Raw genomic sequence first — 26,115 nt, 5'->3', positions numbered from 1 at the left:
AATAGATTTTAAATTCGCCTCAGACGTGAACTTAAGGCCTATCTCATTCACATTAAGTGGGTCGCCCTCCCAGGGCCGTGGGGTACTCGGTACCGGGCCAGTATCAGTGAGATGTGTCACAGCGGCAGTGACCCGGACCGTGGCCCTGGGCGCCCAAGCAATAGGAAAGATGAATGGTGGAATGTAGTTAAATGAATAGTTTGTGATGCCACCTGTGGTGTTCAGCAAGGGAGGTGTGAAGCCGACGCTGCAGACAGATCCTCCGGGACAGATGGTGTGGTGCAGCAATGATGTTATAGCCCTCCACAGGCAGGGCTGTTGTCCCAGGGCAGTGTAGATGTGGAGACACTTAGATGGTATAGTGTTCGGCGCAGGGGATGTAGCAGTGCCAGGCGGACGGACGCAGGAAGGAATGTAGGACACCAGGGCATGTAGTTCCAAAGCTTTAATCACAGTCTGTAGTGCCCACTTCTGTGCCGTGTCCTCCGGGTCAGGGACTCAGTCAACCTCCAGGCAAGATGGAATGCTGCCTTCCATGCTCCACCAACTTATGTGCATTTTCCTGAACGTCTCCTCTATAGCGCCTAGTACTGCGCTACACTGGAGTTCCTCCTCACAGATGTTCCCATGAATTCTACTTGCATGGCAGACAGCTGTAGCATGCTTCGGGGACTCTCTACTCCTGAGTCCCGGCTCTCTATCCGTGTTGCTGTTGTGCCACCCAAGTTTTAGATGGGAGTAGTGCATTTACAGCCAACTAATCCACCGGTGTCTGCTGCAGAACCATTAGTGTCCATACAACCTCAGGGATCGGGCCCCGGCCTTGCGCTTAGAACTTCTAGGCAGGGTTCTTCCTCTAACCCACGTCCTCTGTGTTCCCTTTTACTCCTACATTCCGTACTTGTCTTTTCCCTTCTATGGAAGCTCAGGCGTCAGTTCAATGTCCTTCTCCTTCTTTCCTTTCCCGTGCCAGCAGCTCAGATCACTGAGGCAGCTGCAGCATTCCTTCCTCCATCCTTCTTCCAGGGATCCCCACTCCTCCCGAGTGGCTTCCTCTCTCAGCCTCACTCACTGACTGACTGACTGACTGACCTGTAATCCTAAACCATCCCGCTCTTTTATGTATTCTCAACTCCACCCACCTCCCAGCATGTCTAGTGTTCCAAGCAGGGAACCACCAAAGGCGCTCTGCTTCTCTCTAAGCAAGGAGCCGCAATGTGGTTTTGCTGAACTACTCTATTGTGTGAGGTGCGAGTGTTGGAGCATGGTCAGGAGCCTCCAACCTACCTGGATCATGGGGAACCACACCTTAGGAGAAGGTGCAGTACCTCTGTGGCGACTGAGCCTCAGGGGCGCCACATACCCCCCGTTAAACACAGCACGTCCACGGGCTGCAAGGCAAACAAAGTTGACAGTACAGGAACATACAAATTTTTATAATGCAGTATAAGCATTTCCTATACTAAATTTCCCAATGTGAGAGGCACTCATTCTTGAATGTTGCAAACAGTTATTAATTAACTATCTAAAATTCTAAGTCAAAAGTGCAATTTTCCCATATAATACTTAATTCAAAGTGCTATTATCTGTTACTCTCTATCACTTCAGTGTTCTTCATCAACATATTTCTTTTCTCTCTTTAGTGCACATTTTCTACTTTCTCTCAACTCTGAGTGATAACCGTCATGCCTGGTTCACCATATACATTTTCAATTCTTTATTCAAATCTTTCATCTCTGTATCAAAACATTTCTCATGCTATATAAAAGCCATTTCCTAGTTACCAATACTCTTATAAAACACATCATCATCATATACTTCACATTAAAACTTTTCAATAATTCTTGTAAGTGCTGGACACCGCTCCCAGCCAGGATCTCTTGCAGTGTCCTTTGATTGGAGTCATGCTCCAAATGAGGTAGACATAATCTTCGCAAAGTGTCTATATGTAAAACCAAGAGAGGGCACCTAAAGAGGTGCAACTATTTACAAACACAGTTTTTGGATCACTCCAAGTTCATGATCACTCAGTTCAAATGTAAAGGCTACCAACAACACAGGGCAACTCTGGAAAAACAAAAATAAACCATGATGGTCAAAAATAGAACAAAAGGCACAACGGTGCAAATAAACCCTCCTGGGTAACGAGAATTAGTATAGGTTACTAGTGCTGGTCCCCTCCTGGGGTTCTGGAAGCAGCTGATTGGGAAATGCTACCAGATGTAATACTTTGGATGTCTTCATCCAATTCCAGTGCTCTGGTGCGTGGCCTAGCACCGAGGGATGCCGCAGCCTTTTGGCGCTGATAGGCGACTACATGGGGACTCAGCAGCCAAGAGATCTCAAGGTCACTATCCCACAGCGATCTAGACTCATCCAATCCTCGAAGATGCTGAATCGCACGCACCTGTTCCAGCCGTACCCTTCTCAGTAGGGACCTTCTCCACCTCCCCATTTCCGTCAGTCCAGTGCCCCCAGCTGACTCTTCCAACTGCCCCATTTTGAGTTCCCGCAAGCCTGCCTCTGACAACGTGAAGTCGGAGGGCAACCCATTAGGAGGGCTGGGGTATATACCTGGTGCCTCCCGGTGGTGCAGTCCCTGCTCCGGTGCAGGCATAGTGGCAGTGGACGCTGTTTGGTGGAACACCGGGGACGGTGGTGGAGCTAATGGCGGCTCCGGGTCCGCGGGGGCCTCTGGTGGGACCTGCGCGGCCGCGTCAGGTCCAGGCGGGAGTTCCCCTTCCTCCGCTTCAGCTCCACATGCTGTGTACAACTCCTCCGGTAATAGCGGCAGAAGGGGAACAAAATACGCTGCCGGTGGCATGGCAGCGGTCCTAGGCTCCACAGGGTCTGCCAGGAAGAGATCCGGTGCAGCAGCGGCGGATACCGGTGTCGTGGGTACCGCAGGTGTAGGCCCCTCCTGGGCGCTCTGCAGATTCAAGGTCCAGTCCATAGCGTTTCCTGCCTCAGTTGCAGGCGGTGCGTCAGCAGGGTGATTTCATCCTCCAGCTGCTGACGGTTCATCTCCGCTATGGGGTTGGAGCCTTCAGCCATGGCGCCGGGGAGATCCACTTCCCCATGCTCCGCAGGCCTCCTTCCCTCTCTCTCCAATATGGCGTTCAGGTGTTATTCTCCCTCCTCTCTCGGCCCCTTTCCTGCCACTGGCTTCTGCCCCTCCTTCTTGGGGCAGAGTCTTCTTCCAGCGTCTCCATTCCAAGCCAGCATACGAACCCCTCGGGGGGTGGGCTGTGTTGCTGTTACATAGTAATTCAAGCAGGGGAGGCCCAAGACTGTTCGCGGTCTTTTCCTAGGACCTCCCATCTCGTCACGCCCTTCTTCTCCACGCCAATGGCCATTTTTCAAGTTCATTTCACAGTCTATTAAATTGGGTCTTCTGCACATTCTCAAAAGTTTTAAGGCCAACAAATCCTAGGCGCACACAACCCGATGGCATCGGGTCTCGTCATCCTGTTCGTGACGCCAAGCTGGGTCGCCCTCCCAGGTCCGTGGGGTACTCGGTACCGGGCCGGTATCAGTGGGATGTGTCACAGCGGCAGTGACCCGGACCGTGGCCCTGGGCGCCCAAGCAATAGGAAAGATGAATGGTGGAATGTAGTTAAATGAATAGTTCGTGACACCACCTGTGGTGTTCAGCAAGGGAGGTGTGAAGCCGACGCTGCAGACAGACCCTCCGGGACAGATGGTGTGGTGCAGCAATGACGTTATAGCCCTCCACAGGCAGGGCTGTTGTCCAGGGCAGTTTCTAGGGAATTTTGCCAACAGGGCGAACATCGAAAAAGCGCCCCCCCCGAACATTAACATGCTGAATACTTTAGATAAACTTAGATAAACGTGTCTTACCTTTGCATCAATCCAATCCTCGAAGGCATCAAAGTTCAAAGGCTCACTTTCCTTCACTTTGCTGCTGTAAAAACGACTATTGCAGCAGAATAGTCTGCTTCCTCTGCCAACTCGCTCTCGATCGATAAAATAGCCAGGGCCGATAATCTTTCTTCCGCCATTGTAGAATGCAAGTATGTTTTTATTAGTTTTAGATATTACCCCCCCCCCGATACACAGAGGGCAATCTAGGTACATTTTGGGGCAGGGGTTCTCCAACTTTTTAAACATGGGGCCAGCAGATCACAGTCCCAGGGCAGATTCTAGGGAATTTTGCCAACAGGGCGAACAACGAAAAAGCGTCCCCCCAACATTAACATGTTGAATACTTTAGATAAACTTAGATAAACGTGTCTTACCTTTGCATCAATCCAATCCTCGAAGGCATCAAAGTTCAAAGGCTCACTTTCCTTCACTTTGCTGCTGCAAAAAGGACTATTGCAGCAGAATAGTCTGCTTCCTCTGCCAACTCGCTCTCGATCGATAAAATAGCCAGGGCCGATAATCTTTCTTCCGCCATTGTAGAACGCAAGTGTGTTTTTATTAGCTTTAGATATTACCCCCCCCCCGATACACAGAGGGCAATCTAGGTACATTTTGGGGCAGGGGTCCTCCAACTTTTTAAACATGGGGCCAGCAGATCACGGTCCCTCGGACCACTGGAGGACCGGAATATAGTTAAAAAAAAATACTATGAACCAATTCATATGCACACTGCATAGGTCCCCAATAGGCAGCGCAAGTCCCCAATAGGCAGCAGCATAGGTCCCCAATAGGCAGGTAAATGTCCCCAATAGACAGCACAGGTCCCCAATAGACAGCATAGGTCCCCAATAGGCAGCACAAGTCTCCAATAGACAGCACAGGTCCCCAATAGGTAGCACAAGTCCCCAAAAGGCAGCAGCATAGGTCCCCAATAGGCAGGTAAATGTCCCCAATAGACAGAACCGGTCCCCAATAGACAGCATAGGTCCCCAATAGGCAGCAGCATAGGTCCCCAATAGGCAGCAGCATAGGTCCCCAATAGGCAGCACAAGTCCCCAATAGGCAGCAGCATAGGTCCCCAATAGGCAGGTAAATGTACCCAATAGACAGCACAGGTCCCCAATAGACAGCACAGGTCCCCAATAGACAGCATAGGTCCCCAATAGGCAGCACAGGTCCCCAATAGGCAGCAGCATAGGTCCCCAATAGGCAGGTAAATGTCCCCAATAGACAGCACAGGTCCCCAATAGACAGCACAGGTCCCCAATAGACAGCATAGGTCCCCAATAGACAGCACAGGTCCCCAATAAGCAGGTAAATGTCTCCAACAGGTTCCCAACAGGCAGAGCCCCCTCACTGTCCTGCTCCACCGTCCGTGCACACTAACTGCCAGCCAACTGGTGAGTGGTGACTGACTGCCACAGCCCGCCCCACACCACCGCGCCTGTTGTGACCGATGAAGATAGATGATAATAGCAGGTGAGGTGACAGGTCGCAGTCAGGCAGGGCAGGCCACACAGACTCCAGTCATACTGGGTAGGTAACGGGCAGCGCGCACGTGTGACTCACTAGAGAATGAGAGATGAGACGAGATACACCGTCACCATGACCCAATAGCCGGCACTGCATTACAATTGCAGCAGGTATTAGTGCGCGGGGGCTGCCGGCCGGGTCAGGTCACTGCACGACATGCACGTGACGTATCAGTGCGCTGTGGGCAGGGTGGTGTGCACATACTGCAGCTGCAGGCAAGGGAGCAGCACAACGCTAGAGAGTCCCTCCTCGGCTCCTCTCCTCCTCCACGTGAATTGATTTGATGTCAACTTGCGCGCGCCGCCCACTGGCCGTGCCCGCGGCGCTGCAACAAAGTACTGGATCGCGCCGGCTCTGGCTAGGAGGCGGCGGCGCCCCCTGCTTGGTGGCGCCCCGTGCGATCGCACCCCCCGTCCCCCCCTAAAAACGGCCCTGCTGTTGTCCCAGGGAAGTGTAGATGTGGAGACACTTACATGGTGTAGTGTTTGGCGCAGGGGATGTAGCAGTGCCAGGCGGACGGACGCAGGAAGGAATGGAGGACACCAGGGCATGTAGTTCCAAAGCTTTACTCACAGTCTGTAGTGCCCGCTTCTGTGCCATGTCCTCCGGGTCAGGGACTCAGTCAACCTCCAGGCAAGATGGAATGTTCCCTTCCATGCTCCGTCAACTTATGTGCCTTTTCCTGAACGTCTCCTCTATAGCGCGTTTAAGTGTGAAGATCTCCTAGTACTGTGTTACACTGGAGTTCCTCCTGACAGATGTTCCCATGAACTCTACTTGCACGGCAGACAGCTGTAGCCTGCTTCGGGGACTCTCTACTCCTAAGTCCCGGCTCTCTATCCGTGTTGCTGTTGTGCCCTCAAGTCTTACATGGGAGTAGTGCATTTACAGCCCACTACTCCACCGTTGTCTGCTGCAGAACCATTAGTGTCCACACAACCTCGGGGACCGGGCCCCGGCCTTGTGCTTAGAACTTCTAGGCAGGTTTCTTCCTCTAACCCACATCCTCTGTGTTCCCTTTTACTCCAACGTTCCGTACTTGTCTTTTCCCTTCTATGGAAGCTCAGGCTTCAGTTCAATGTCATTCTCCTTCTTTCCTTTCCCGTGCCAGCTGGCTCAGATGACTGAGGCAGCTGTAGCACTCCTTCCTCCTTCCCTCTTCCAGGGATCCCCACTCCTCCCGAGTGGCTTCCTCTCTCAGCCTCACTCACTGACTGACTGACTGACTGACCTGTAATCATAAACCATCCCGCTCTTTTATGTATTCTCAACTCCACCCACCTCCCAGCACGTCTAGTGTTCCAAGCAGGGAACTACCAAAGGTGCTCTGCTTCTCTCTAAGCAAGGAGCCGCAATGTGGTTTTGCTGAACTACTCTATTGTGTGGGGTGCGAGTGTTGGAGCGTAGTCAGGAGCCTCCAACCTAACTGGTTGGTGGGGCACCTCACTTTAGGAGAAGGTGCAGTACCTCTGTGGCGACTGAGCCTCAGGGGCGCCACATAAGCTCTTGAACAAAGCTGTTGAAGGAAGATATATACCCTGACCAAAAGATCAAAATATCATCAATGTAGCGCCCCCAAAAAATAACCTGGGGGCACCACCATGCCGCTCTGTCTTCACCAAAGACAACAGTGTCTTCCCACCAGCCCAGGAGCAGGTTGGCATACGTAGTCTCATCCGAGTATTGGATGAGACTATCATATAGAGGAGTTCAACAAGTGATTTGATGCCCAGTTAACCAGAGGATGCAGTGACATCTATATAATGTGTGGGGTGTGGATGCACCACTAATATGTTCTCTAAGACTCTCACCGACAGCAGCAGTTGTCATGATTTTTGTATGATTTGGAGATCTGCTCTATGATTCTATATATATTAAGATGTAATGTACCATACTATATTATGTTATTAGGTTCTAATTAAGCTATGCACATCTTCTAACATGGCGATTTATCAATATTAACAATTATATAGGGTCATATATGTGTTGACATATTCTTGTTTAGTAATAGATCCCATTGACAGCAGTAGATATCATGAATTTTGCATAATCTGGGAACTGTTATGACTTTATATATATTAAAATAGAACTTATAACCTTAATCAAGCTATATACATTTGAGTGGTTCTATGAATTGGGGTTTGAACTGGCTTTGTTGTGGCTGCTCCAGCAGGTGTATTCTAAGTGCATTGTATTCATCTACATATGAGTGATTCTATTATTTGGAGTGTAAACTGGCTTCCTATGGCTGCTCCAATAGGCGTATTCTAAGTGCATTGTATTTATTTGAGTATGGATCGCGCGATTGAGTGTGGTCCCTTGTGTATCTCTAGGGGCTAATAATCATTACTAGGGTTCTAGACATGCACGATATGGGCGATCATTCCATCAGACTATGTACTGCATGATTGGGTGGGACTCTATGTATATATAAAGGCGGTATGGAAGGAGTGGAGCCAATTTCTATGCATCAGACAATGTACCGTCTGGCTCCTCCTCTGTTGCCTCATCTGTTGGACAACAGCATTTTTTGGACAAAAGAAGCTTTGGACACCATACCATCTGAGAGAACATATTGGGAATCCCAGATATTAAAAAAAACGGAGTGATCATAATAGGATTATAAATTTGACTTCCCACGTATTGACTGAGTGGGAGAGATCTGTCCTTATAAAAGGTTTATCATTTGTCCCTACTAGTAATTTTGATGATTTCTCATGGGTTAAGGATATTAACCTCTTCTATAAAAATTTAAAATGGAAAAGATTTTTTTAAAGGTCATGATCGGGCTCAATGTTTGGCTCTTGGAATTAATATTGATGAGTTATCTGATGTCAGGCTATTGGCTGACCTTTATGAGGAGGGCCAGAGGCCGGAAGGACTGGGCCCCTTCACGGACCTCAAGCCGAGGAGTACAAGAATGCCTCCATTGTCTGATAACAATAGTATTGATATCTTCACTAAGCTCATCACAGCTGAGTTGAAGGCTGCTGGTGAGACTAGATGAAAAAGATGTAGCAATCTATCAGGTTTGGAAAGAGAGGCCTTGGACAACCTTGCAATGAATAAAGAACTGATTTTTAAGCCCTCAGAGAGAGGGGGCAATATAGTGATCCTGAACCATGAGATGTATAAGGGTATGTGCAATAAATTACTTCATGACAAATCTACATATGGGAAATTGCACAAGGACCACACTGATGATTTCAATAGTCAATTGGATTCGTTATTGAGTGATGCCTTTGAATTGCGCAACATATCAAAAAATGAAAGGATGTTTATGTTTCAAAAAAATCCTACTGTTCTGAATTTCTGTGCCCTACCAAAAGTACACAAGGGGCTGTCCCCATTGAAGGGATGCCCGATTGTCTCGGGTAATGACTCCATTTCTCAAAATTGTGGAATCTATATAGATAGAGTGCTGCGACAATTTGTCACGGCACTTCTGTCAAATATTAGAGACTCCTCGGACCTCCTGATGAAGATTGAGGAAATGTCACTAGATGATAATGTACTCCTGGCCTCAATTGATGTTGAGGCCTTGTATAGCAGTATTCCTCATGATATGGGATTAAAAGCAGTGGAAAATTTTTTGAGATCTAGAGGGGTACATTGCAATCTACACATCAAATTCATTTGCACATTATTGCAATTTTTGTTGACACACAATTATTTTCTGTTCGACAGCATGTACTACCACCAGCTCAGGAGCACCGCGATGGGCAGCCCTTGTGCGCCCACGTATGCCAACCTGCTCCTGGGCTGGTGGGAAGACACTGTTGTCTTTGCCGAAGACAGAGCAGCATGGTGGTGCCCCCAGATTATTTTCTGGGGGTGCTACATTGATGATATTTTGATCTTTTGGTCAGGGGATATATCTTCCTTCAACGGCTTTGTTCAAGAGCTTAATGTGAATGAGATAGGCCTTAAGTTCACGTCTGAGGCGAATTTAAAATCTATTAATTTTTTGGATATCAATATCTGTAAAGGTGTTGGAGGTCTATTGGAGACAAAAATATTTACGAAACCATCCTCGACCAACAATTTACCTGACTGGGGAAGCAATCATCCCCTGAGTCTGCGTAGAGGTATGCCCAAGGGACAATACTTTAGAGTTAGGAGAAACTGTTCCGAAACATCTGGCTTCTACAAACAAGCCAAGGAGTTGAAAAATAGGTTCCTTGATAGGGGGTACCCCGAAAAGGTTCTTATTGATGCCTTTAACAAGGCCAAGATATACACAAGGAGTGACCTTCTACATCCCAAAGAGAAATCAGATGATAAAAAAGTGCGTATTATTGGGAACTATGATGGATGTCCTTGGCAAGTGCGCAATATTATCACGAAATATTGGGGGATTTTGAAGGCGGATAGCGAGATTTGTGATTTTTTACCGGACACTCCAGCCATTACATACAGGAGAGGTAGATCAATTGGAGATCAATTGGTGCATAGCCTCTATACTCCATTACCAAAAAAGAACACCTGGTTGGAGAGGAGAGCGTTGGGAACCTTTCAATATGGGGGATGCTCGTTCTGTGGTTTCATTGGAGCTGGAAAAGAATTTTCTAGTGTCTCGACGGGTAGAATCTATCAAAGTAGACACTTTGCCAATTGTAAGACTAGTGGAGTTGTCTATCTTTTTAGATGTTCCTGTGTTGTGAACTCATTTTCTGGTCTACCAGTTGTGAGTTCTCCTTCCGGGCTCCCTCTGGTGGTAACAGGAGGTAGTGAGGTTGATTTAATTAGTAGAGATCTGCCACCTGATGATGAGGATAACGATTGGATCTCTGGAATCTCAGACTGGATTTAAGACAGCCTACGCCCTATTCTGGTGCTGGTGATTCCTTCTGGCTTTTGAGGTCTTGGTTTTCAGCTCTGTTCCAGTCATCTCAAGCTAAGTGTTTCTACTAATGTTCACACTTGATTTTGTTGGTCTATTCAGTTTTTTGTGTGGTCAGCCAGCCCCAGCTGGGGCTGTGCTGAATTTCCACTCTTATTTATCTGTATTTGCCAGTTTGCTTTTTGTCCCTTATTAGATGTGCCTCTTTTTCGCTCTGTCTCAGAATATTTCAGAGTACCTGCTGGTTTACTAAGCTTGACCTCAGGGGGCGTATAATCTTATTCGCATCAAGCACGGGGATGAATGGAAGATGGCGTTTAATACTCTGGAGGGACATTTTGAGTACCTGGTGATGCCTTTTGGGCTCACTAATGCCCCTTCTGTCTTCCAGTCCTTTATGAGTGATATTTTCCGAGACTTTGTGGATACGTTTTTGATCATCTATCTGGATTATATTTTGATCTTTTCTAGTGATTGGGATTCTCATGTGGAACATGTCCGGACTGTGTTCCGGATTTTGAGGGAGAATTCCTTGTTTGCTAAGGGATCGAAATGCCTCTTTGGTGTACAGAGGATTTCATTTTTGGGATTTATCTTTTCTCCGTCTACTATTGAAATGGACCCGGCCAAGGTACAGGCCATTTATGATTGGGTTCAGCATACTTCTTTGAAGGCTCTCCAGAAGTTTTTCGGTTTTTCTAATTTCTATCGTAAATTTATAGGTAATTTTTCTAGTATTGTCAAACCACTGACTGATCTGACCAAGAAGGGCGCTGATGTGCTGAATTGGTCTCCTGAGGCTGTCTCAGCATTTCAGGAGCTTAAGCGGAGATTTACTTCAGCTCCAGTTTTACGGCAACCTGATGTCTCACTTCCATTTCAAGTGGAGGTGGACGCTTCTGAGATTAGTGCAGGAGCTGTTTTGTCCCAAAAAGACCCTGTGACTTCTAAGATGAATTCCTGTGCCTTCTTTTCTCGAAAGTTCACCCCATCTGAACGCAACTATGACGTGGGGAATCGGGAATTGTTGGCCATGAAATGGGCATTTGAGGAGTGGAGACATTTGTTGGAGGGAGCTAGACATCAAGTTGTGGTCCTCACTGATAACAAGAATTTGATTTATCTGGAGTCGGCCAAACGCTTGAATCCTAGACAGGCTAGATGGGCCTTGTTTTTCACGCGTTTTAATTTTGTGGTCTCTTTTCTTCTGGGCACTAAGAATGTTAAGGCAGACGCCCTTTCTAGGAGTTTCTTTGCTGATTCTCTTAATGTCACCGAGCCTACTACTATCCTAGGTGAGGGGGTAGTTCTTGCTGCCATTTCGCCCAATTTGAGACGCGCCCTGGAGGAATTTCAGGAGGATAAACCTGAGCGTTGCCCTATGGGAAGATTGTATGTTCCTGACCAGTGGAGAAAGAGAGTGATGTCTGAAGTCCATTGCTCCGCATTGGCTGGTCATCCGGGTATTTTTGGTACCAGAGAATTGGTGTGTCAGTCGTTTTGGTGGCCTGCCTTATCTCGTGATGCCACCAATTCGTTGTCCTGTCGTGTTGCGGTCGGGTTAGCCGAGTCTATGGTGCCTGAAGTTTTGGTGCTTCCTATGTGGGCTGCGGGTTCTGGTAATAAAGGCTGGTTCCATAGTGCCAATAGGACAATCACCCCCTGTTGGACTGTGGGTTTCGGTAACTGCGGCTGGCTCATGGCCTTGCAACTTTGTTTTTTTCCTGGGTACCTTCTGCTACCCATCCGGGTTCCAGCACCGTCAGATGGTTCTCGGCAGTTCTTTTGGCCTATTTGCCTCCTTCTTGGTATCTGAGTTCCAGCAACGTCTGCTGGTCCTTGGTAGTGCTTTGGAGCACAGGTACCTCCTGCTTAGTAACCGTGTTCCAGCGCCGTCAGCTGCTCCACAGTTGTGCCATTGGCTGTTGTTCCTTCTGCTGCCACTCTGGGTTCCAGCTCCGTCAGCTGGTTCTCGGTAGTTCCATTGACTCTTGTAGCTAATGCTACCCATCCGGGTTCCAGCACCGTCAGCTGGTTCTCGGAAGTGTCTTTGGCATGGGCACTCCCTCCTGCCCAGCCTGGTTACAGCACGCCTGCTGTTTCCGGGTAGTGTCAACGTCACTTTGCCACTGATACGTTGTCCTGCCGTGTTGCGGTCGGGTTAGCCGAGTCTATGGTGCCTGCAGTTTCAGTGCTTCCTATGTGGACTGCGGGTTCTGGTAACAAAGGCTGGTTCCATAGTGCCAATAGGAAAAGCACCCCCTGTAGGACTGTGGGTTTCGGTAACTGGGGCCTGCTCGCGGACGCGACACTTTGTTAATCATGGGTACCTTCTGCTACCCATCCGGGTTCCAGCAACGTCAGCTGGTTCCCAGCAGAGCCTTTGGCCTAGGTGCCTCCTTGTCGGTATCCGAGTTCCACCAACGTCTGCTGGTCCTTGGTTGTGCTTCGGAGCACAGGTACCTCCTGCTTAGTTACCGTGTTCCAGCACCGTCAGCTGTTCCACGGTTGTCCCATTGGCTCTTGTTCCTTCTGCTGCCCCTCCGGGTTCCAGCACCATCAGCTGGTCCTCGCTAGTTTCATTTTCTCTTGTAGGTTCTGCTACCCATCCGGGTTCCTGCACCGTCAGCTGGTTCTCGGCAATGCCTTTGGCCTAGGTGCCTCCTTGTCGTTATCCGAGTTCCACCAACGTCTGCTGGTCCTTGGTAGTGCTTTGGAGCACAGGTACCTCCTGCTTAGTAACCGTGTTCTAGCACCGTCAGCTGGTCCACGGTTGAGCCATTGGCTCTTGTTCATTCTGCTGCCTCTTCGGGTTCCAGTACCATCAGCTGGTTCTCGCCAGTTCCTCAGCCTTCTTGTAACTTCTGCTACTTTTCAAAGTTCAAGCTTGTGGAAATAGTTTTTATTTCTCACTCTGGATCTCCCTGACAATGACCCTGAAGACGATTACCCTGAAGACCACACAGAAGAATACCTAAAAGATGACCCTGAAGAAGATGACCAAGAGGACAAAGAACAGGAAGACAACCACCAAGATGCAGAACAACAAGAGACAGAAGAGCAAGAAGCATAAAAACCAAAACCAGAAGAACATTAAGCATAAGACTAAAAATCTGAGCAAATGAGATTATCAAATTTATAAGCAGAAGAAGACTAAGCAGTGTATGGGGGTGAGTCCGTTCCTCCTCTTGGTGCCCCTGGAAAAGGCCTGCTGCTGCAAGCCAAACTGAACGCGGACAAATCCTGTTGTAAATCTTTTGTGACAGGCTGAACGGAAGGTGTAATCTTCAAACTTTTATAGATAACAACTACAGGAATGCCTGACACAAATAAGAATATGATGAAGAAGAATAGGAAGAAGAAGAAGAATAGGAAGAAGAAGAATAGGAAGAAGAAGAAGAATAGGAAGAAGAAGAAGAAGGATAGGAAGAAGAAGAAGAATAGGAAGAAGAAGAAGAAGATACTGCTGCTGTTGAAGATAATGAAGGAGAAAGTGTGGGAGAAGTAAAAAAGAAGGTGAAGAGCATGGAAGTAGTGAAATATACATATCTGACAAAAAATTAAAGACTTTAACATAGTCAATATCTTTGTAACTACGAACGTCTTTAAAAAAAAAAATTTCTGCTATTCCATTTGATTGGGCTAAACCTCTATGGCTTTAATGTCTCCTACACCTCCCACAATACATTCTACATTATTATTAGTTGTTTTTCTTCATGTAGAATTAACCGACAGGGAAAGAAAGGTTTTTTTTATTTCCGATATTTCTGTTCCATTGACTTGAATGGGACTTCCGGGATCGGAATCGGCGATACCCGATACTTTTTTTAGATCGGCCGATCCATTCCGATCCGATATTTTTCAGTATCGGGTGGTATCGCTCAACACTACTAGTGACTTCAGGGTTAATTTTGCTATCAGAAGTGTTGGACAATATTTTTGTAGGGTTTTTTTTGGCAGATTGCAGACAGTTTCTTTCCTTTTCTGTCCTTTTTAGTTAGCCGGGCCCCATCGTTTGCTCAGCTTATTTTCCTGCCTTTGTTTGTATTTTCATCTTGTTTCACCGTCAATACAAGTGAGGTTGCTGTCTTTCCTTTGGGGTCTTCTCTGGGGCAGTTAGTTTTCCTCTTTTCCTGCTTTAGGCTTATGTAGTTCTCCGGTTGTGACGAGGCATCTAGGACCAATGTAGGAACGCTCCACGACTGCTGCTAGTTGTGCGGTTAAGATCAGGGATCTGCAATCTACATAGTTACCAACCTCTCTGGTTTTCTGAGACTTAGCTTGTTGTCTTTTTTTCCTCCTCGGTTTCCCATTCATAACACTTCCCGCTCTTTTATGTATTCTAACTCCACCCGCCTCCCAGCACGTTTCGTGTTCCAAGCAGGGAACCACCAAAGGTGCGCTGCTACTCTCTAAGCAAGGAGCCGCAATGTGGCTTTGCTACACTACTTTGTGGTGAGGGGTGCAGGTGTTGGAGCGTGGTTAGGAGTTTCCACCTTAACAGGATGGTGGGGCACCACACCTCAGGAGGAGGTGCCTTACCTCTGTGGCGACTGAAGACTCAGGGGCACCACATTCCCTCCCCATTAAACACAGCATGTCCGCGGGCTGAAAAGCAAACACAGTTGACAATATAGGAACATCCAAAATTTTGGTAATGCTGAATAAACATTTCTTATACTAAACTTCCTAATATAGGAGGCACGGTTTCTTGAACGTTACAAACAAATTAACTAAACTTTTTAAATTACGCTACCTAATGTAAAGTGCTATATAAGCAAACTCAATATCAATTCACATTTTCTAGCAACACATCTCTTTCTATTATCTTTCACTTTTTCTACTTTTCACTGTCTCTTCTAGACTTAGGACGACAACCGTAGATACCTGGTTCTTCACCTGTAATTTTCAATTCTGCATTCACATTCTCAACATCTTTATTCAAAAACTCTGTAAAACATTCACTATGTCTCTTTCTCAATATACTTCTATAAAATCTGTCATTAATACTTTCATTATACACTATTACGTTCTAGCTTCTATTCAGAGAATAACATTAACCATTATTATCAAATGCAAAGATGGACACTGGTCCGGTCATCGCGTCTGGAAATGTCTCTATGTCGAGGTAGATCTTCTTTCAAAAAGAGAGTCCTACGTAAAACCAAGAGAGAGCACCTAAAGAGGTGCAAACTATATACAATAACAGTTCTAGACCATTCAACGTCCATGATCTCCACAGTTCAAGTGTGAAGGCTGCCAACAAAACAGGGCAACTCTGGGAAAATAAACTAGGACATGATAACCAAAAATAGGAAACTGGTGCAAAAATGGAAAACAATGGCACAACTGTGCAAATACCCTCCTGGGCAACGAGATTTACTTTAAAGTAGCATTTTGACTAATTGTGGTCCCCTCCTGGCGTTTCTGGACTGTAACTGCTACCAGATGAAAGAAACGCATTGGCAGTCCTCAGGTACTCTTCCTCCAGTGGGGTAAAGCTTGCGGCTTTCCGTACTTTCGGCTGTGGGACTGGTACGGCTCCAGCTTGGCACATGGGGGTAGTGGACGGTTTCTGCCTGTAGGTCTTGATGAGATCCTCCGGGACCCGCCTAATGTTCATAGCATATCAGCCTCTTAGACCTTCATGTCTGGTGAAGGTCACATGATCTCCCGGGCTCAGGTTTCTGGCAGGTGTCCTTTTCTCAAGTGGGGTTCTACATCTCTCCGGTTGAAAAACAGATCGGAGATTCGGCTTGGGTCATGGATAAAGCCGAACCCCCTCTCATGATTCACGTTCAGGACGTGGCCCCAACCTGCCGCATCTCTGGGACCGTAGTGACCAGCTCTGACCTGTTCCTTCCGGTCCAAATTTGGACCTAGTACTGCTAGCCGGCGCTGCTCCCTCTCCCGGTGTTCGGCTGCCAGTTGCCGGATGGTAGCTTGACAACTTGCCCAGTTCTCATCATCCCCCCATTCCTCCCCAGACTGATCCAGGCTGATTTGGTACTGCGGTGCCACCATCAGGGGTTCCGGTGTTCCCCCCCTGGGGACAGGTATCCCGGTCCCAGACCAGATCTAGCACGACCTGGCCAGCCGCTGTGACCACGGTACACCCCAGGGCCTTCCCAGGTGTAGGGGCATCAGACATACCTGGAGCCTCCTGGCGGTGTGGTCTCTGCTCCGGTGCAGGCATAGTGGCGGTAGGCGCTGTCTGGTGGGACACCGGGGATGGCGATGGAGCTAATGGTGGCTCCGGGTCCGCAGGGGTCTCTGGTGGGACCTGCGTGGTCACGTCAGGTCCAGGCAGGAGCTCCTCTTCTTCCGCTTCGGCTCCCGGGGCCTCATACAATTCCTCTGTCTGTGGTGTGGCAGCGGCTGCAGGCTCCACGGCGTCTGCCTGGGAAAGTTCCAGTATTGCAGCGACGGGTACCGGTGACGGCGGTACCGCTGGCATAGGCCCCTCCTGGGCGTGCTGCCAGTTCAGCCTCCACAAGGCCTCCTGCTCAGCTGCAAACGTTGGGTCAGTCAGGCAACCTCTTCCTATAGCTGCCGGCAATTCAGCCTAGAAGCAGGGTCCGAGCCTTCAGCCATGGCACTGGGGAGATCCAGCTCAGCCTCCCCGCACTCCGCAGGCCTCCTTCCCTCTTCTTCCATCATGGCGCTCTGGCGTTCTTCCTGCCTCGGCCCCTTTCCCGCCACTGGCTTCTGCCACTCCTTCTTGGCGCGGCATCTTCTTCCAGCGCCTCCATACCAAGCCAGTATACGAACCCCTCGGGGGTGGGCCAAGTTGCTGTCACATAGAAGTTTTGACAGGGGAGGCCCAGGACAGTCCGCGGTCTTTTCTTAGGACCACCCATATCATCACGCCCTTCTTCTCCAGGCTGTCGGCCATTTTTAGTAGTCATTTCACAGTCTATCAAATTGGGTCTTCTGCACATCCTTAAAAGTTTTAAGTCCAGCAAATCTTAGGCACACAGAACCAGATGGCATCGGGTCTCGTCATCCTGTTCGTGACGCCAGAATAGAGCGCCCCACCAGGGCCTAGCGGGGTACTCGGTACCGGGCCCGTTGATCTCAATGGGAGTTGTCACGGAAGCTGTGACCCGGTCCGTGGCCCTGGGGCTCCATGGCAAAAAGGGGATGAATGAACAATGAAATAAAGTTTATGAATAGTTCGTGGCGCCACCTGTGGTGTTCGGCAAGTGAGGTGTTAGGCCGCGCTGCATGCAGATCCTCTGGGACTTGGTGGTGGGTTGCAGCCAAGATGGTGAAGCTCCCCACAGGTGGAGCTGTATTCCCAGGGCAGTGTAGATGTAGCGATGGAGGAGAGGCACAAGCGGTGTAGAGGCCGGTGCTCAGATGTAGTAGTGCGGGGTATAGTGATGCAGGAATAAGTGGAGGACACAGGGCATGTAGTTCCAAAGCTTTACTCACAGTCTGCAGTTTACACAGATGCCTAACTCCGTGCTGTGTCCTCCGGGTCCTGGGCTCTGTCAACCTCCAGGCAAGATAGGATGCTCCCTTCCAACACTCCGCTAACATGTACCTTTCTGAACGTTTCCTCTATAGCGCCTTTAAGTGAAGTACTCCTGGTACTGAGTTACACTGGAGTGCCTCCTGTCAGATGTTCCCAAGAACTCTACTTGTACGGCAGACAGCTGTAGCCTGCTTCGGGGACTCCTTACTCCTGAGTCCCGGCTCACTATCCTAGTTGCTGTTGTGCCCCCAAGTCTTAGATGGGCGTATTGCATTTACAGCCCACTACTCCACCGGTGTCTGCTGCAGGACCTTCAGTATCCATACAACCTCGGGGACCAGGCCCCGGCCTTGCGCTTAGAAATTCTAGGCAGGGTTCTTCCTCTAACCCACGTCCTCTGTGTTCCCTTTTACTCCTTCGTTCCGTACTAATCCCTCTCTCTCATAGGTCAGGTTTCAGTCTAATGTCTTTCTCCTTCTGTCCTTTCCTGTGCCAGCTGGCTCAGATCACTGAGGCAGCTGCAGCACTCCTTCCTCCATCCCTCTTCCAGGGATCCTCACTCCTCTCCGAGTGACTCTCTCTCGCACTCACTGACTGACTGACTCCTGAAATCCTAAACCTTCCTGCTCTTTTATGTATTCTAACTCCACCCGCCTCCCAGCACGTTTCGTGTTCCAAGCAGGGAACCACCAAAGGTGCTCTGCTACTCTCTAAGCAAGGAGCCGCAATGTGGCTTTGCTACACTACTTTGTGGTGAGGGGTGGAGGTGTTGGAGCGTGGTTAGGAGTTCCCACCTTACCTGGATGGTGGGGCACCACACCTCAGGAGGAGGAGCCGTACCTCTGTGGCGACTGAAGCCTCAGTTAAGTTGCTGAAAGTTCTTAAAGGGAATCTATCACCACATTTGACCTATGTAAACTGTTAATCTGGGCATACAGGTTATAGACTGCTGAAAACAGTCCTACCTGTGTGTCTCATGTCAGATGGCTTGATGGCTATCTTTTATCACTTTGTATAAGTGACCTCTTCCAGACTATGGGAAGTATGGTGCCTAGAGGATAACTTTGCTTCCAGAGCTTGTTTTACATGAAGGGAAAATGCCAGTATGATGTGTAATGGTTACCAGAGTTACCAGTGTGATGTGTGATGGCCGCTCTCTGCTCTTCTGATGTCAGTGCAGAGCTGTGTGTGATTATACTTGACACATCGACAGGTTCCTCTCAGCTCCAGCTTCCATCTCACAGGCAGACATGGTTGTCATATTGTTACAATACAGCAGAGCTGAGAAGCAAAACATTTGTTTGCAAGAAAAGATTTCAGTTCTTCTGTTCTGTGTTGGTTACTTGTCTCACACTGGTAACTCCCCCTTCATGTAAAATAATCTCTGGAGGCAGAGATATCTCCTGGCACCATCTGCCCTGGAGCCTGGGAGAGGTCATTCATATAAAGTGATAAGATGATTTGTCATTAACAACATAGCTGATGTTATGCATACAGGTATCCCTCTCCACAACAGTCTATAGCCTGTATGCCTATGCTAATAGATTAGATAGGTCAAATGTGGTGACAGATCCCCTTTAATGATTTTAATTTGCTATGTGAAAGTTTCACATGTGGCAACAATTTCAAATTTTAACCCCTTTTAGACATCGTGAGTACTATCACGCCAATGTCTGACTCCATCCCTTTGATGTGGGCTCCGGCGCTAAGCCCACATCTTTTCTGGCACATGTCAGCTGTTTTGTGCCTCTAACAGCTCTAAGGCTAGTTTCACACTAGCATTTTGAGGCGCAGCGCACACTTGCTGTGAGGCTCCGCCTCCTGCTGCACCTCCTCCGGTCAGCTCCGCCTATGGGCGTATGATGCTCCATGCAACCTGCATACCCTATCTTTAGCATTGGGTACGCAGGCCGTGCGCAGGTATGCTTTTGCCGGTGCATGTGTCCGTTTGACGGTGCGCCGGCCGGCTGCACCAAAATGCAACACGATGCGTTTGGCGCAGGTCGGCGCACCGTCAAAAGGACGCATGGACCAGCAAAAGCATACCTGCGTATGGCCTGCATACCCAATGCTAAAGATAGGGTACGCAGGTCGCATGCAGCGTCATGCGCTCCATAGGCGGAGCTAACCGGAGGAGGGGGGGAGCTTCATGGCAAGCGTGCACTGCACTTCAAAACACTAGTGTGAAACTAGCCTAAACTAGTTAAATGATGCTTTCAATCTCTGACAGCTCGCGCTTCCAGCAAGCGTGCCGGAAATACCACCCATCGGTGACCCCGTCAAATGATCGCGGGTCACCGATGAGTTGGCATGACAACCAGAGGCCTCCAGCAGACCTCTATGGTTGTCACTGCCGGATCGCTATGAACTCCGCCCTGTGGTCGGTGTACATAGCAATTGAGCAGTTCTGCTACATACAGGCGATCTGATCATTGTGTCTGTGTAGCAAAGCCGATCGGATTATGGCAGCTTCTAGTCTACCATGGAGACTATTGAAGCTTGCCAAAAGTAAAAAAAAAGTTTTAAAAAATATGAAAAAAATAAAAAATATAAAAGTTCAAATCACTCCCTTTCAAATAAAAGAAATAAAAAAATCAATCATACACATATTTGGTATCGCTGCATTCAGAATCGCCCGATCTATCAATATAAAAAAAGAATTAACCCATTCGTTAAATGGCGTGAACAAGAAGAAATTTAAAACGCCAGAATTATGTTTTTTTGGTAGCCACAACATTGAATTAAAATGCAATAATGGGCGAACAAAAGATCGTATCTGCACCAAAATAGTATAATTAAAAACATCAGCTCGGAATGCAAAAAATAAGCTCTCACCCAACCCGAGGTCCTGAAAAAAGGAGACACTATGGGTATCGGAAAATGGCGCAATTTTTTTTAACAAACTTTAGAATTTTTTAACCACTTAAGTAAAAAAGAACATATACTTAATTGGTGTCTATGAAATCATAATTACCTGGAGAATCATAATGGCAGGGCAGTTTAAGCATTTAGTGAACATGGTAAAAAAAAAAGAAAAAAACAATTGTGGGATTGCACTTTTTTTTGCAGTTTCATCACATTTGAAATTTTTTTTCTGTTTACCAGTACACAATATGTTAAAACCAATAGTGTCATTCACAACTACAACTCATCCCGCAAAAAAAGTAAGCCGTCAAATGTCCATTTTGAACAAAAATTTAAAAAGTTATGGCTCTGGAAAGAAGGGGAGCAAAAAATGAAAATGCAAAACCAAAAATACCTATCGCCATTAAGGGGTTAATATATCTGCGATCTTGCTATTGCTACTTTCTAAACTTCTTGCCCAATCTGCTGCACAATGTTTGTGCTCATATGTATTTTGATGTTAGACGGTGCTGACATAATGTTTCTTTTGAAGAATTACATGAAAGAGTTACTAACAACAATGAAAATCCATATGCCTGTAAATTTATGAATTACAGTGTAATGGCAGCAGCTAGCTGTGCAGGCTGTATTTACAGGCAATCTTCTCTATAACCCACTGGCGGACACAGACAGAAGAGGGCCCCTGTGCAAGAATGGGCCATTTGATGTCCAATAGCTCATCATAGTCCGCAATTCCACCTGCACTGGAGATATCGTAGTAGTAGAACCCCTCACTAGAGTTGAGCGAATTTGATTGAATTCAGTTTCAAATACGATCGGAATCGAATATTATTTTCGCAACACAGCCGAATGTCATTAGAGCCAATGGGAGTAGAAATTACCGAATATGATTGGAACCGATCATCAAACATACATTCAGCACAAATAGGGGACCCAGATGTCACGAATATGGCAAATTCAGATTTGGAAACCGAATCCGAACAAATTCGCTCAGTTCTGCCCCTCACCTCCTGGGCCCCTGTGTGGCTGCACAGGCTGCACCAACGTCCGCCCCTGCTATAATCCCAAGACACATCTACCCAATAGAAACACAAATGTTACAGAAAACTCTAGACTAACTAACCAGAATAAAAGACAATTGCATCATTACACCCAAGACCATATCTGTCACTTTCTGTCATCCATGAGTAAATCAAGTCGGGATGTACCTGACTTTCAGGAAATGTGCTTTTGTGAATCTCTGCATAAAAAGGAAAGGAGAGGGTCATGATTAGCAACATAAAAAAGCAAGTCCCTTGTAGTGACCATGTATGACTTACAATTCTCATAAACTTCAGGTTCTACCAGTTTATCTCAATCTTGACGGATTGGCAACTGGGGCTTCACACGGAAGATCTGGCATAATAGCTCATTAACCTTCACAGCAGAGAAGTGCCATGTGAGCACCATGCTGGCATTACGGCCTCTAATGTACATTGTCACACCAAATTTCAAGCAACAAGGCAATCTAAGGCTTCCCATAACCTGCAAATACACATTGATCTTTCCTATCACCTCTCTTCATTTCATTTCTCGCCCTCCACAAATATATTTTCACATTTGTGCAGTTTTTAGTCTTCTTCTGAGCATCTTGCCTCCCTCTCTTTCTTCACTCCCTCCTCCCTTTCTTAACACTTTTATGTTTAAACACCTAACAATGACTACTAAATGTTTTAAAGTTGCTATAGAAACAGCAGCAGATGCATCTTCCACCCCAGAGTATACAGAATTTACCATAAGTGGTACCTACAACGCTGACACAGCCACGCTTCCTCCATGTTAGCATGATCTGATGCACACATATGCTTTTAACACCTTGGCGAGTTAATAAAAGAGTTCTACTGGACAGGTGGCTGCACCTAGCGCATCAACGCAAGGTTTGGTATGTTTCATCCAGGCAAATAATTAAGAAGTATTTCTGCATGAATTTCAGATTTTTTGTTCTTGTGAATAGCAATTATTTTATCCAGGGCTATAAGAAGTCGTTTATGACTTGCAATACAAATACGGTAATGAGATGTCTACTGACCAGACCAGAATTCTGAATGGAGCAACATAGATTTCTAGAAGATAAGCTTTAAAGCTGTTCCTAATAAGCCATGTTCCTAAAGTGCTGCACGTGGAGCAAGTGACACCATGTCCTTTTTCTGCACCCCTAGGACTTTTTGGGGGTAGGTCTGCAAATCTGAGTCAACAGGGTTTAGACTTCATACTGAATAATTAAAGGCAGACGGTGCCGCCACAAATATTTAATAACATCTTCATCAAAAATTTACTGCAGTAGTTGTCATAATTAAACAGATCTGTAGAAGATGAGAGCGTGGAAACTGGAGTTTGGAGACATTTGATTGGTTGAGAAATGAGGTCACCCCCACCCTATGTGGGTGCTGAGAGGAGGGGGTTCAAACGCACACAAATCTTACCCCTAGAACTGTATTGTAATTATCACTTACCTTTGTAAGAATAGATGTCGTACCTTTTTCTGCATTGCTGTTTGTAACTTGTAACCCTTTAGCGACATTTGATTAATGTATCATTTCATTATTGCAAGATCTTTTTCTTTCAAAAAGCATTTGCAGTAAACCACTGCTGACACACTGCTGATGTGTTTCTTTTATTCAATGTATCCTCTAAATTGTCCTAGAGCACTCGGCAGCTTGGCATTGAGGATGCTGGGTATATACAAAGTGGGAATTATCATTTGTATATTTGTAGAAGGAAATGAATGGCTACAGATTGTCTTCTACTCCTTTATCTCTTGTGCTCAGCCTCTCACTTTCAGAAACATTGCATATGCTGTAAATTATTCAGAATGATAAGAAAAGACAGAAAACAGAGGGATTGTACAGCTGAATCTTACATATTAAATCAACAAATCGCCAACCTGTGGTTCACTGAGAACTGGAAGCCGCCTACATTAGTTGTGCCCAGGATAGACCGATGTGCCTGATTCTCTTGGAGATATTAGAATATTTCTTTTTCTGTACACATTAACAATACTCACCTCTTCACCCAGGTTGTCCTGGAATCAGACAAGTGATGTGACAAATGAGAGTCATTAGCTGCCATGCCGCCAGGCACCACATCACAGCACAGGAGTCTTTCTTGTTACTATGTGATGTTTCCCAAAAAGGAGTGTAATGAAAATAAAATACCAGTTTCCTCAGAATATTTCGCCTTTAAATACTGCGGCACACTCTCTCTCTTAGGGACCGCGTACATAGACCGACCTGGGGCAGACCAAACTAAATAATGAGCCCTGAGCGATGTATACTAGATTGTTCTCGGCAGTACAGGTCGTGTTTACACAGGATGATACTCCGCTGAGAACTTATGTTGCATAAAAGATCACCCATTAGCAAGAGTTTACACAGCAATAAAATAGGTTTTAGCACCGCTTGATCACGATAAGCTTGCAGTGTAAATGCCCCATTTATTTGGTTGTCCAACCAACTTAAATACTCAATTGCCCCCTGGCAAAATTAAAAACAAGCAAAAAACACATCCCTCCACTTCTGTCTGACTGCCAGCCCATCAGCATTTAAAGGGAATCTGTCACCCCCTGGGACATATACTGTATGACCTATTAATATGGGCATACAGGTAATAGAAATGTTAAGCTAGTCCTACCTGTATGCCTCATATTTATGGTCTTGTGGTTGAGAAATGTTATATTCTTTCTTTATATTAATCATTTCTTACAGGCCCCGGGGTGTGTGGTGCCTGGAAACAGGGCCAGTTTTAGACAAAATGGGGCTCTGGGCAAAAGTCAAAGTGGTGCCCCCAATCCTGAAATATTCCACCAACAACACTGTTAGGCCCCCTTCACATGTCCATATAAAACACGTACGTGTTACACCGATATCGGTGTCACCAGTTTTTACAATCACTGTGTTATTCATGTGCCACCTGTGTTTTACTGGTTTGGATACTGGAAATGAAATTACAAAGCCTCTCACTTGCTTTCCACGTTAAACACGGACGGCACATGTATGACTCATGGACGGCACACAGATGGCATGTTTACATAGACCCATAAACTTGTATTGGCCCTTGTCATCTTTGCTGCTGGGAAAATGCGGACATGAATGCAGCACCGTAAGTTAAATGGGGAACATGTGGCGTCTGTGAAAAACATGATACCCGGTTGTTTGAAGGAGGCAGTATAGTCACATAATAGAAAACATTAGTACAGGGTGGGCCATGTATATGGATACACCAAAATAAAATGGGAATGATTGGTGATATCAACTTCCTGTTTGTGGCACATTAGTATATGGGAGGGGGGAAACTTTTCAAGATGGGTGGTGATCATGGCGGCCATTTTGGATCCAATCTTTTTTTTTCAAGAAAATCAATGGTGTGCTTGGTTTTATCGTAACTTTATTCTTTCATGAGCTATTTGCAAGTTTATCTTTGTTTACAGCGATTGACATGTCGCAGAGGTTAACACATGAGGAGCGGATAGAAATTGTATTGATGTCTGGTGAACGCAGTACTGTATTGCCAACTGTTCAGCAATAAAGGTTCGGATACAGCTTTAAAGAAGGCTACTACTTGGATATAACACAATTTTATTATACAATGATTAATTTAAATGATAAAACACCAAATTAATGGAATGTATAGCAATTACAGGAAAATAGAAAATAGTATGATATTGCGTATACTTATATATTCAAAACTACAAAGGTTTTGTTACATATACTCACATTAGGAAGAAGGAAAGAAAAGAATCTTCACTAGGGGCATTTACGTCATCGACATCAACTGTCCGGAAAAACTTCTGCTGGAGGGGCGGTCAGCGGAGACAGAGAATGCTTTCCTAGGATCTACACTGTGCAGAGAGTCCTCTCACACAGGTCCAAAAGCTCCCTGTCTCTTCTGGCTGCCTCGCAGCTTTTATATGCTTTAAAAAAAGGCTTACTCAATATAATATTGGGTAAACATGAAAATACACAAGTTAGTTGTTTGATGTTACAATCACATGACAGTGGCCAGCTATCATAAATAAATAACATCAAACAAATCTTGTCTCTTCGGACTATTTACTCTTGCGCTGATATTTACATATGATAAGAACAAAGGTTCCAACAACTTTCTATGACCAGAGCCCTAGCACAAAATATATATTTCAGAATACAGTTAAAGAGATCTTTAAGATTGGATACACTATAATGGGTTTCAGATCGCCAACTATATTTCTGGTTCTACATTAGGCTTCCCCAGCCATATTTCTATAGCCTTATGTACAATAATGTGCAATTGTCTATATGCCTAGTCCACTTTTAACCCCCATATGACACAAATATCAGGTGATGCCTTGTGAGTATACTCACACCATTCACTGCTCTTAAAATTCAAGTAAGTCAACAGCGTACACAAAAGGTTAATTCTTTCCAGTAATCAAGATTAAACATACTGTTTCAACAAGAATTGTCTTTTAGTATACTCAACATTGTGTCACTGC

The 26,115-nt window shown here is 46.4% G+C and overlaps 1 long non-coding RNA gene across 1 annotated transcript in view; it reads right to left on the bottom strand.

Annotated features, from left to right (window-relative positions):
• LOC141073510 (uncharacterized) overlaps window positions 1-25,518 on the bottom strand; it is a 55,933-nt gene extending 30,415 nt beyond the window's left edge. Inside the window, exon 1 of the long non-coding RNA XR_012226976.1 lies at window positions 25,358-25,518. This is a non-coding gene — a long non-coding RNA (uncharacterized lncRNA). The remainder of the gene's footprint in view (window positions 1-25,357) is intronic.
• Window positions 25,519-26,115: the final 597 nt, after the last annotated feature.

This window comes from Dendrobates tinctorius, unplaced genomic scaffold, assembly GCF_039654945.1.
Source record: "Dendrobates tinctorius isolate UK_male_01 unplaced genomic scaffold, ASM3965494v1 ptg000304l, whole genome shotgun sequence".
Lineage (NCBI taxonomy): Eukaryota > Metazoa > Chordata > Amphibia > Anura > Dendrobatidae > Dendrobates > Dendrobates tinctorius.
This window is presented reverse-complemented; position numbering and strand designations above follow the sequence as displayed.